We start from the raw sequence: 12,500 nt of genomic DNA, 5'->3' as shown, positions 1-12,500 counted from the left end.
AAAGAAATACAAATGAGTCCAAACTAATTTTAAAGTTTCATAAATGATAATAATTCCTCTCTAAATTGATTTTCGCATTAAACAAGAAATTAAGATGGAGTAATATCACCAAGGAGGAAAATAAAATGAGTAAAAATATATGGGGAGTAAATAATAAATATTCATACATATAATTCGTAATTCAAACTCTAATAAAACAACATAAGACCATATATACCTTATTTATATTCTCTGTCATAAGTACTTTGCATATTTTACCTTTACCTCAATATTTTCTCCTAAATTTCTTTTTCAATTTGTCTATCTCTTTATCAACCCTTTATTATTATTTTTTTTAATATGTTCATCAATCTTTTAGTTACATGGTATTATATAATTTTTATGAGTGTCACTTGTTTATTAAATGTTATTAAAGTTTAAGTTCATTGGATTATAATTTTTAGAATGAAGTTTTTCTTTTTGATATTATTATTTGTATAGAAAGAAAAATAATATCAATTGAAGTTGTTAGGTATCCAAAAAATAAAAATAAAAATTGTTATTTTTTTCCAATTCTTTTCTATTTAAATAAGGTAAAAATATCATGCCATGATTGGATTAACTCAAAAAATAATTTTGGGTTAAAAGGGAGACTAGTTTGGAGGGATGCATTAATACATTGACTAATCTCCCTTTTCATCCAAAGTTATTTTTTGAGTTAATCCAATCATGGCATGATATTTTTACCTTATTTAAATAGGAAAGAATTTAAAAAAAATTAACAATTTTTATTTTTATTTTTTGAATAGCTAACAACTTCAATTGATATTATCTTTCTTTTTATACAAGTAATAATATCAAAAAGAAAAATTTAATTTTAAAAATTATAATCCAATGATACTTCAACTTTAATGATATTTAATAAACCAGTGACACTCCTAGAAATGACATAAATACCATGTAACTAAAGGGTTGATGAACATATTAAAAAAAGTAAATAAATAAATAAAGGGTTGATGAATAGATAGACAAATTGAAAAAGAAATTTTAAGAGAAGATATTGAGGTAGAGGTAAAATATGCAGACTCTTGTGGTAGAGAGTATGAATAACGTATATATGGTCTTAAGTTGTTTTATTAGGGCTTGAATTACAAACTATATGCATGAATGTTTGTTATTTATTGTCCATATAATTATACTCATTTTATTTTCCTCCTTGGTGATAGTACTTCATCTTAATTTCTTGTTTAATACTGAAACTTTGATATTATTGTTGACTTATTTGTATTTCTTTATGGCTTATTTACCTTAGTTACAAATTATTTAATTTATAACATTTTGGATTAAATTGACATTAAAATAAATGTTACTATATTAGGATTTTCTTGTATAGTACTTCTATTTAATAGCAATTCTAAATGTTATGTCAAGTACATTTTATAGCATTTTAAAATGTTATTTGAATATGCTATAGATTTTCATAGCATTTGAAAATGTTATTGAAAAATAAAATTTTATTTAATACATTTTAACATGTAAAAAGTTGATTAAAAATGCTATTGTTTTATATTAGTAATTGAATTTTTTTTAAAATGGTATGACAGTAATCTTGTATTTGTTGTAGTGTTGCTAATTAAACCCCTGATGCATTGAGGCTTTGAGCTGAAAAATGAGTATATATGTAAAGGTCATAGAGATAGATAAGTTAAATAAAAACAGAAACCAATCATCATGACACTAGACTAGAATATTTAGTTTGTTCTTTGACTAGTACATATTATGAATATAAAAGAACTATGATTTTGTAACCAGAGAGAAGTGCATTGTCAGACTAACCTTTTCAGATTAGGATGGAAAGAATCCAAAAATACAAGTTGTAATGCAACCAAAAATGGAGATGAAGTTGAAGAACCCATGCAGAAACAATAAGTTAGCATCAAAAATTCCTATCTCCCATCTGCTCGTCTTCTCATTTGTTTTGCTCTTGGGTGTGGCTCTCATCCTCCAGCATTTTATTCTCTTAAGTAGGTTCAAACAACTTCACATTGTGGAATTTGCCAGATGATCCTTCAACCTCCACTGTATGATGGCTATCGTCATCCTCTACCTTGTTTGTTTTTTCATCCTCTAATGGAGGTCTCCCTCCTTATCCACTATCATATGTTCTTCTTTTGTTGCTTTTGGTGCCTCCACACTGTAGTATCTGCTGGATGCTTCCACCTCTGCTACCTCTTGATTTTAATCTTCACATTGGAAGGATCCTTGGCTTTCTCCCTGCAATAAGATGCCACGGCCAAAGACAATAATGACGGCTCCTATAAACCCCCAAAAAACAATTCATTAAGTAAGAGAATAATAATTCACGTATAATAACATATATATGCATATTTTTTCAAAATTAACAAGAATTTGGAACTATTGCATTCCTAGTTTGAGATTCTCCTTGAGGATTAGAGTTTTTAGAACCATGAAGAAAATCGTGGACAAGAGACTAAAGGAGATAAAAAAGATAGGCCCCTCTAGCTTTATCAATCAGCCTTGTATGTAGATGGGAAGACCAGAAACAAAAAAGCCCTATATAGACAAGATACAATATTAATAATCCATTTAAGTGGAATACACATTATTGTAATGACGTAGCAATTGAGAGAAACTAAAAAACAAATATGGAACATGCTTAGATACTTACACGGTATAAATAGGTACACAACATGATATTTAAGCCCCATAGCTATTCTAGGCCTAAAAATTTTGCTTGGCTAGGCCTTTCCAGGATATGCAGAGTCTCCAATCTTAAAAATGATAACAAATATGTAAGTTCATATAAATAATTAAGGAAAAACGAATTGAAATAAGAAGCATTTTTTTTAATAACCTATCGGAATATCCGAGAGCTAGGGGTGACAATTTACGTCATGTAAGTCATCACAACTAAAAAACGATATGAAATTAGCAAATTTAGATTTATTATAAATGGGTTTAGATCAAATTCAGATCAACCCATTTAAACGATTGTTAAATGTACCAATTTCGGATTAACAATTTCGGGTTTGACCCGTTTAACACGAAATAGATCAAATTGACCCGTTTAATAAAACATGTCAATTTTGAATTGACTCATTTAATCTGAAATTGATCAGTTTAAGTAAACATATTAATTAATATGTCAATTCAATTCGACATGATTATAATCCGTTTAAATTATAATTGTAATATATTAAATTTACCATTAATAAAATTTCAACTAATTCTTTTTTATTACCAAATTACAAACTTATTTAAAATTGTGTTATTAATTTTCTTTTATTAATCAAAAAATAAAAGATATTAAAACAATATTTATTTTATTTATATGTAAAATGTTTAATATGTGTAAGAATTTATGGACATCAAAAAACTAAAAAATAATATGCCAAAGAGTATTAGAGATATAGAAAATTAAAAACATGATTATTAATAAAGTTTTTTATATTATTTTTAGAGAAGTGATATTAGGTTTGTTATGTATATATATATATATATATATTTAACTATTATATGAGATTGTTATAGTATCATATTATATATTATATATTATATTAGCATAAATCTGTAACTATAATTATATAGGCTCACATACATATACATATATATATTAATTTAGGATTAATTAATTATTAAATTATTTTTATTTTATATGAAATAATTAATTTAAACATGCCAATTTATTTATTTGGGTAAATTTCATTTTTTTGCTTATTAATGCCAATTTATAAATGCAGAAGATGCAATTCATATAGGATAATATTCCATCATTTGACATTGTTTATTGTTGCTTTTTATTGAACATTTAACATGCCTTAAATTTTTCATTGATTAGAACATGCCTTTTACTTTTTCTTTATTTCACATTTTTAATGATTGAAAGAATTACAAGCATAGTCGATAGGTATGGACAACTATTAATATAACAACTGTTGTCTTTTCCTTTTTCATGCCTTTTGATAAGCATTCACCCATCATTGGTTTATGATGAAGGATCTTAAAATATATTTTGTTAATGTGTTAAAATTTTGAAGATACTCGTTAGTTTTTCAATTTCGTTCTGTTGTTTTTGTATCTGTCATTTTTTATATTGTCATGAATCTTCAATGTAACAAAACCATTTTCTTGCTTTTCCTCCAGTTTAATAAAACTATTGTTCTCTTTTCCTTTAGGCTTTTATGACGCTTTCTTTTTACTTGCAGATATGGCACTGTGGCAAAAGGTTGCCCTTTGCAGATATGGCACTATGTTGCCCTTTGCAGATATGTCATTGTGGCAAAAAGTTGCCCTTAGTTATGTGTTATAATGGTTCCTCTCCTTTTGGGAAGGAATTCGATACTTGTCAAGGTGGCCCTTAAAAAGGGTATGGAGATACAAATCTTCCTGCTCTACAAATATATCATTGCTTTGGTGCTATTGGTGCAGCTTGCTATCATGTATAGGTACATAAGATAACCTTTTTTTTTTTTTTTCATATATGTTAGTAATTTAACATAACACTAACCTTTTTAATTTTTTCTTAAAATATGAACACCTTGCCTTCACTAATTCAGAAGATTCTCTTTTAGATTATCACATAGGGAATTCTTGGATAAGTTCAATCTCCTTTTCAAATTATTAGTTTATAGTATTAGGAATTGTATCCCTAATTGATCTTTTGAGTTGTTATTCTATTCAAGTGCGTAATTGATTTATATTTATCTTAATTAGTTGTAGGTTGCCTAGGATCCTAAAATATATTTTGTTAATATATTAAAATTTTGAAGATACTCTTCAGTTTTTCGATTTTGTTATGTTGTTTTAGTATATGTCATTTTTTATATTGTAATGGATATTTAATGTAATAAAACTATTGCCTTGCCTTTCCTCTAGTTTAATAAAACTATTGTTCTCTTTTCCTTTAGGCCTTTATGACGCTTTCTCTTTATTTGCAGATATGGCACTGTGGCACAAAGTTTCTCTTGGTTATGTATTGTAATGGCTCCTCTCCTTTTGGAAGGGAATTTAGTACTTGTCAAGGCGCACTTAAAAAGGTATGGAGATACAAATCTTCCTACTCTACAAATATGTCATTGCTTCGGTGTTATTGGTGACGCTTGCTATCATGTATACGTATGTAAGATAACTTTTTTTTTTTTTATATGTTAATAATTTAACATAACACTGACCTTTTTAATTTTTTGTTAAAATAGGAACACCTTACCTCCACTAATTCAAAAGATTCTCTGTCAGATTATCACACTGGGGATTTGTGGGTAAGTTCAATCGCTTTTTCAAATTATTGGTTTATAGTATTAGGAATAGTATCCCTAATTGATCTTTTGAGTTGTTATTCTGTTCACATGCATGTTTGATTTATATTTACCTTAATTACTTGTAGTTTGCCTAGGATCTTAAAATATATTTTGTTAATATATTAAAATTTTGAAAATACTTTTTAGTATCTGTTATTTTTTATGTTGTCATGGATCTTTAATGTAATAAAACTATTCCCTTGCTTTTCCTCCAGTTTAATAAAACTATTGTTCTCTTTTCTTTTAGGTCTTTATGACACTTTCTCTTTGCTTGCAGATATGGCACTATGATAAAAAGTTTCTCTTGATTATGTGTTGTAATGGTTTCCTCTCCTTTTGGGAAGGAATTTAGTACCTGTCAAGGCTGCATTTGAAAAGGATATGGAGATACAAATTTTTCTGCTCTACAAATATATCATTGCTTCGGTGTTATTGTTGCCGCTTGTTGTCATGTATAGGTACCTAAGATTGGTTTTTATTTTTTATTTTTTTTATGTTAGTAACTTAACTCAACATAACACTTAACCCTTTTAATTTTTTCTTAAAACAGGAACACCTGACCACCACTGATTTGGAGGATTCTTTTTCAAATTATTTATTAATAATCATGTTTTTAATTTTTATATATTTAATACTCTTAGGCATATTAATTTATATTTTTTCAATGTCCATAAATTCATACATGCATTAGACATATTATATATAAATAAATAAATATTATTTTAATATTTTTAATATTTTTAATTAATAAAAGAAAATTAACAACATAATTTTAAATAAGTTTGTAATTTAGTAATAAAAAAGAATTAGTTAAAATTTTATTAATGGTAAATTTAACATATTAAAATTATAATTTAAACAGGTTATAATCTCGTCGAGTTGAATTGACATATTAATTAATATGTTTAGTTAAACAGGTCAATCTAAAATTGACAAGTTTGGTTAAACAGATCAATTTCAGATTAAGCGGTTCAACTTAAAATTGACACGTTTAATAATCATTTAAATAGGTTGATCTGAATTTGACTCAAACCCATTTATAATAAATTAAAATCCGCTAATTTCATATCATTTTTTAGTTGTATTACGTGTGATGACTTAAATGACTTGAATTGTTACCCCGAGCTCTTGGATATTTGGTAGGTTATTAAGAAAAAAAATGCTTCTTATTTCAATTCCTTTTTCCTTAGTTATTTATTTGAACTTACATATTTGTTATTGTTTTTTAGATTGGAGACTTTACATATCCTGGAGAGGCCTAGCCAAGCAAAATTTCTAGGCAACGCAATCATGATCACCTGGTCTTCTTTTTGAGAATTTACAATGGTCCTATTATAGTCATGGACTCCACTTTTAGCATTTACTTCTAGCCCTTAGCTTGTTGCCCAGCTTAAGGAAAATTGGATCCGAGGTCCTCTTTTACTTGTGACCTTAGTACTCTTTGAGCAACATACAACATGTTATTGGTAAGTTCTTCTCCAATTTCACTTGCAAATTTTTCCTTTATAGTTTTAAAGGATTCATCTAAGAATATCTACAGTTTCTCATCTTGTTTTCTTACTTTTTGTTGCTGTTTTTGATTTTCTCTTATCTGGACAGGACAATAAAATGCTACCATGCTTTGCTTGCACTGGTGGCTTATATATGTTGTATTGGGGCAGGAATTAACATGGGATACTCCTTTATACATGAAGGCACTTTAGGTCTTGAATGGCTGTGGGGCTTAAATAGTAAGTTGTGTGGCTATTTATAAAGTGTAAGTATCTAAACATGTTCCATATTTGTTTTTAATTTCTCTCAATTGCTACATCACTGTAATAAAGTGTTTTCCACTTAGATTGATTATTAATATTGTGTCTTGTCTATGTAGGGCTTTTTTATTTCTCATTTTCCCATTTACATACAAAGATGGTTCACAAAGCTAAAGCGGCCCATCTTGTTTATCTCCTTTAGTCCCTTGTCCACAATCTTTCTCATGGTTTTAGGAACTCTAATTCTCAAGGAGAATCTCAAGCTGGGAATGTAATATTTCTAATTTCTTGTTAATTTTGAAACAATATGCATATATATACTATTGTATTTGAATTGTTACTCTCTAACTTAATGAATTGTTTTTGTTAGGTTTATTGGAACTGTCATTATTGTCCTTGACCTTGGTATCTCGTTGTGGGGAGAAAGCCAAGGATCCTTTCATGATGAAGATCAAAATCATAATTATAATTACAAATTTATACTGATATAACATATAATATGATAATATAACAATATCATACAATAATTAAATATATATATATATATATACACACACACAGACACATAATAAACATAATAATAATACTACTTCTTTAAAAATAATATGAAAAACTTTATTAATAATTATGTTCTTTTAATTTACTATATCTCAAACATTCTTAGGCATATTAATTTTTATTTTTTGATGTCCATAAATTTGTGCATGTATTAAACATATTGTACTTAGGTAAATAAATACTATTTTTATAATTTTTATTCTTTATTTTTAATTAGTAAAAGAAAATTAATAATGCAATTTTAAATAATTTTGTAATTTTGCAATAAAAAAGTATTAGTTAAAATTTTATTAATGGTAAATTTAATATAATTAAAATTGTAATCTATATGCATTATAATCGTATTAGGTCGGATTGATACATTTAGTTAAATGGGCCAATTTAAATCAATTTCAGTTAAATGGGTCAATTCAAAATTGACACGTTTAATAATGGTGTTAAACGGATTAACACGAACTTAATCCAAAACCATTTATAATAAATCCAATTGCACTAATTTCGTGTCTTTTTTAGTCATGTTACAGTGTTATGAACTTAATTGCCACCTCTAATCACTCTCATGCTCTTATTTTTTCTATATATTATATTATATATTTATATACTTGCTTTTATTATTTCTTTTCTTTTTATTTTTTATCTTTAGTAATTCATTATCAAACTCATCTTCAATTTCTAATCATTAATCAAACTCTAAATTCCAATTATTTATTTTTAGTACTTAATTAATATTTCTTTCTTTTTATTTATTACTTTTTTTAGTAATTAATTAACCAAAACTCATCTTTAATTGCCAATCATTCTTCAAGACTCCAAATTCTTCATTACCCAATTACTGTTTGCTTATAAAAAGGAAAAAAGGAAAAAAAATTAGCATTAATTATGATATAAACATAAAAGTTATTAAGTTGTAGGTTGTTGCAGAAAAATTACTACCATAATGCTCCAGGTCGTTATTTTATTTTTAGCCCCACTACTACTTTTCTAATCTACAATCTCTCAAGTATAGTATGGTACTAATCTTCTCTTTATAATTCAAGTTTAATTTTATTGTACATTTTTGCTCCTTTCACTTCCATATCTTTTTGTTGATATGTAATGTATAAACTCTTATTTTTATAAATCAAAATAATTTATATGCCACTATAATTCTTTACTAAAACGATTATTCATTACTAGGGATAATATCAAGAAAAGTCCCTAAACTATATGATTTGTGACACTTTAATCCCTAAACTAATTTTTGTGACAATTAGGTCCCTAAACTCTTTATAATGGTACACCGTTGGTCCAAAACTCAATTTCCATCTAAATATTAAATGGAACATGTGTAGTTCTCACATGCCCATTTTGTAAGGGCATTGAAGGTCCTTTTCACTTTCATCTCCCTCCCATCTCCTGAATTAGAAAACTTTGCAAGAAATACAAGGCTGCAAAAAGAAAATATGATAACCGATCAATATTCAAGGCCAACTTAATCCTTTTACCAAAATATACATACATCAAATTTAATCCTCTAAAAACTATTATATTTAATCCCTTAAACTATTACATTTGTTTATTATATTTAATAAAATGTTGTAACAAATGAAAAAAAAATAAATAAATAAAATATACAAATCCCATTCCTTCTTTACCTGGAAATTTCCATCCACCATAAACCAGCTTCCCAAAGTTCACCATGCCCTACTTACATGTATATGTATCTCTTCACAGCCTTCTTCCCAGCAATCACAGTTGTTGCTGCAATCCCTCTTATGGCTCCCATGATCGTGGCCAACATCAATCTAGGTAGAACCTTGTAAATAGCACCAATTACCAATTCAACAACAATAGTAGTCAACAAGTCTTAAAATGAATAAACCCACTTTTCAAACTAGGAAAAAAAATCAATCCAAGAACAACAAGGGAGTTTCCAAATCTGCGACCCACAAGGAATTTGGGGTTGAGGACCCTATTGATGAAGGGCCTGAGTGTTTCCTTTTGCTAGGTGACCTTGAGGTCTTCGATGGAGCCTTTAGATATGCCAATGATCCCACCAAACAAGTCTCGTGCGAATAGTGATAGGGCTTCCTCCTCAATGAATAGATGTATTGTGGCCGTTGAAAAAGTATAGAGATTTTGGATTCCAACTCATTGTTCTTTAATTTCAAAAGCAATGTTGTAAAAAATTTTCAGTACAGGGGATTTAGGAAGAAGACGAGAGGTCATTGACTCGAAATGACATATAATGACCTTATAAAATGACATGTGAGAACCATATGCATTTTTTGTTAAATATATGGATGGAAATTGGACTTTGGACCAACGGTGCACCATTATAAGGAGTTTAGGATCTTAATGTTTAAAAAATTAGTTTAGGGACTAAACTGTCACAAATTATGTAGTTTAGGAACTTTTATTGATAATATTCCTATTTTAAAATATAATTTAAAAACAAGAAAGCCAAATAAAAATAAAAATAACATACATAATTATATCCTACTAATTGAGGGATTTGTTATGCATTTACATTTTTATATTTAAATAAAATTTGGAATAAATTTTGTTTAGAATAAAGTTTTTTTTATCTCTTGAAAAAACTTAGAAAGCATCTTGTTAAACATTGTTAGTAATAAAAATAAAATAAAGAAAATAAAAAAGAACAAAATTATAATTATTTGAAATTTAAAAGTTTAAATTGCATCTTTTTTAACTTGAAGATTTAAATTGTAACTACTCCAAATTAGAGATGCCAACTAACCATTTCAATTTTGTAGTTTTCTAATCAAGCTTATGTTTTGTTGGATGAAACTAAAAGATTTTTGTATACATTAATAAGGAAAAACAATGAATCAAATTTGCTAAATTTGTCTGAGAGTGGAAAATTATATTAGCGAGACCGTCCTGCTCATAATAAGCTTCAGTAAACTAAGTAGATAAATATCTAGTCGTAATTCTTTATTGGGATGAGGATGGAGTACCAAAACTTAATTATTTGGCATTGGAAGCATGCGTTGCATGGATGCTTACTTTTGACCAATAATGACACTTGTGATGTCTGTTTTCTTTGTTGGAGTTATTATAATATATATTTTATTTAAGTTATTATTTTAATAAATTATCTAGTTATTTTCTTTTTTCAATTATTATTATTATTATTATTTTGTTTGATGCTTTAGCATGGGAGTTATTCCGTGAAAATTCACTTAAATAAATCATACACATTTTATGTACCTCTATTAAAAAACTGTTGAATTATATTCTATTTTGTTAGCATATAGTTAAGACTGATAGACTAATAATATAATAAATTTTTATATTAATTTTCAGCCGTGTCTCCCTAGTTTTTACATGGTTTTACATGCTTAGAGATTTATTCTTTTTTTTTTTTTTTGTCTTTATTGATATGTTGGGTTAATGGTGGTTCTTGTGCTTAATTTTTTATTTTATTTTATTTTTTTGGTTAATATTCTTGTGTTGTGTTGCTAGTTACATGAGACTAAAAATATATTTCTTCTAATTTGATGCAATTATTTACAATGAGGAGTCCAATGGGCAAGTTGATGAAGCCAACAGATTGTCCTCATAATTACTACATTAAAGAAGTGGAAACTATGTGGTTATTCTGGTCTTGCAAATGATGTTGAACTTATCACCTACTTTGTTGAGAATGCAGTATAACTGAAGAAAGTCATTATCAATCCTTTAATGTATTATTGTTATTCCTAGAGATGACCACAGACAATTGAAGATATAATGGAAGTAGAAAAAGGCAAAAGATCATGCTATGAAGCATGTGAAAGAAAAGGTTCCGCCGAGTATAGAATTTATATGTCTCTAAAGCCTTACAAAGTCCACATTACCCCAACGACATGGCATAAACCCAAATGTTAAGAAACATTATCTTGACAAACCCTCAAGTAGGGAATCATATATAGTTGTCTTGTTGTCTTGTTGAATCTCTAGGGCAAGTGCAAGGAGAGAGGTTTTTGGGGAAGTTGTAGATTTCATGCATAGAGAGAGAATTGTTTTATTATGGTGAAGTAAAAGGACAAATGAAGAGTATGCCAGTGAAGGGAGAGCTATTTACTTCTACATTTAGTTTCTTGAAAATTTTGTGTTAGGATAGGTGCAGGCTTGTTGATGTAGCTAAGAACGAATGTAGAGTAAATTACCAAAAAAAAAAATGTAGACTAGGGTTGGAAGGCACAGCTCTCTTTGGATTGAGAGGAGCATATTTTATATATTTATCTATTTTAATTCATAGAATTAACTTAATGAATTTATATTATATTCTATTGGATTATTTTATTATTTTATTAAAGATTATTGCTATTTATTGTGTAAGACAGTACGGTGGGTATTATAAATTTTTAACCTGTACAAATAAATAAGAAAATGAAGCATCATCTTAACATATTTAGATGAAACTATTTAAAGCATTTTCAATAGAAATATAGATTGTGAAAATTAATATGCCATAAGCAAAATAAATATTATTTTACAAAAAAAGTATCTCCAATTGGAATGTTTAAAATGAGTGTCACGCTGATGTAATATTATCAAGGTGAATATCTACTTTTATAGGTTTAGTTAGACATTCCATATTTATCATAAATATAAAATTTTCCTAAAATATAAATGTTTTTCGAAATATCAACATTGTTTCATAGATAACAATCCACATTTATTATTAGACATTTACCATTTACCATTGAAAATGCTTTTAGCAAATGTTGAATTACATACCAGATAGTCTGTTAGTACCTTACATCCGTCCAAAAATATTACATAATGGTTATTAATAACATATAACGTACCCAAAGCTACTGAAATATAAGTGGACAGCTTCAAATTTAGTTTCCCGCAGGCTAATTGGATGCAACCCAACTAAAATATATTTCAACCAAAACAA

The sequence above is a fragment of the Ziziphus jujuba genome, chromosome 10, assembly GCF_031755915.1.
Source record: "Ziziphus jujuba cultivar Dongzao chromosome 10, ASM3175591v1".
Lineage (NCBI taxonomy): Eukaryota > Viridiplantae > Streptophyta > Magnoliopsida > Rosales > Rhamnaceae > Ziziphus > Ziziphus jujuba.
Note: the sequence above shows the minus strand (reverse complement) of the source record.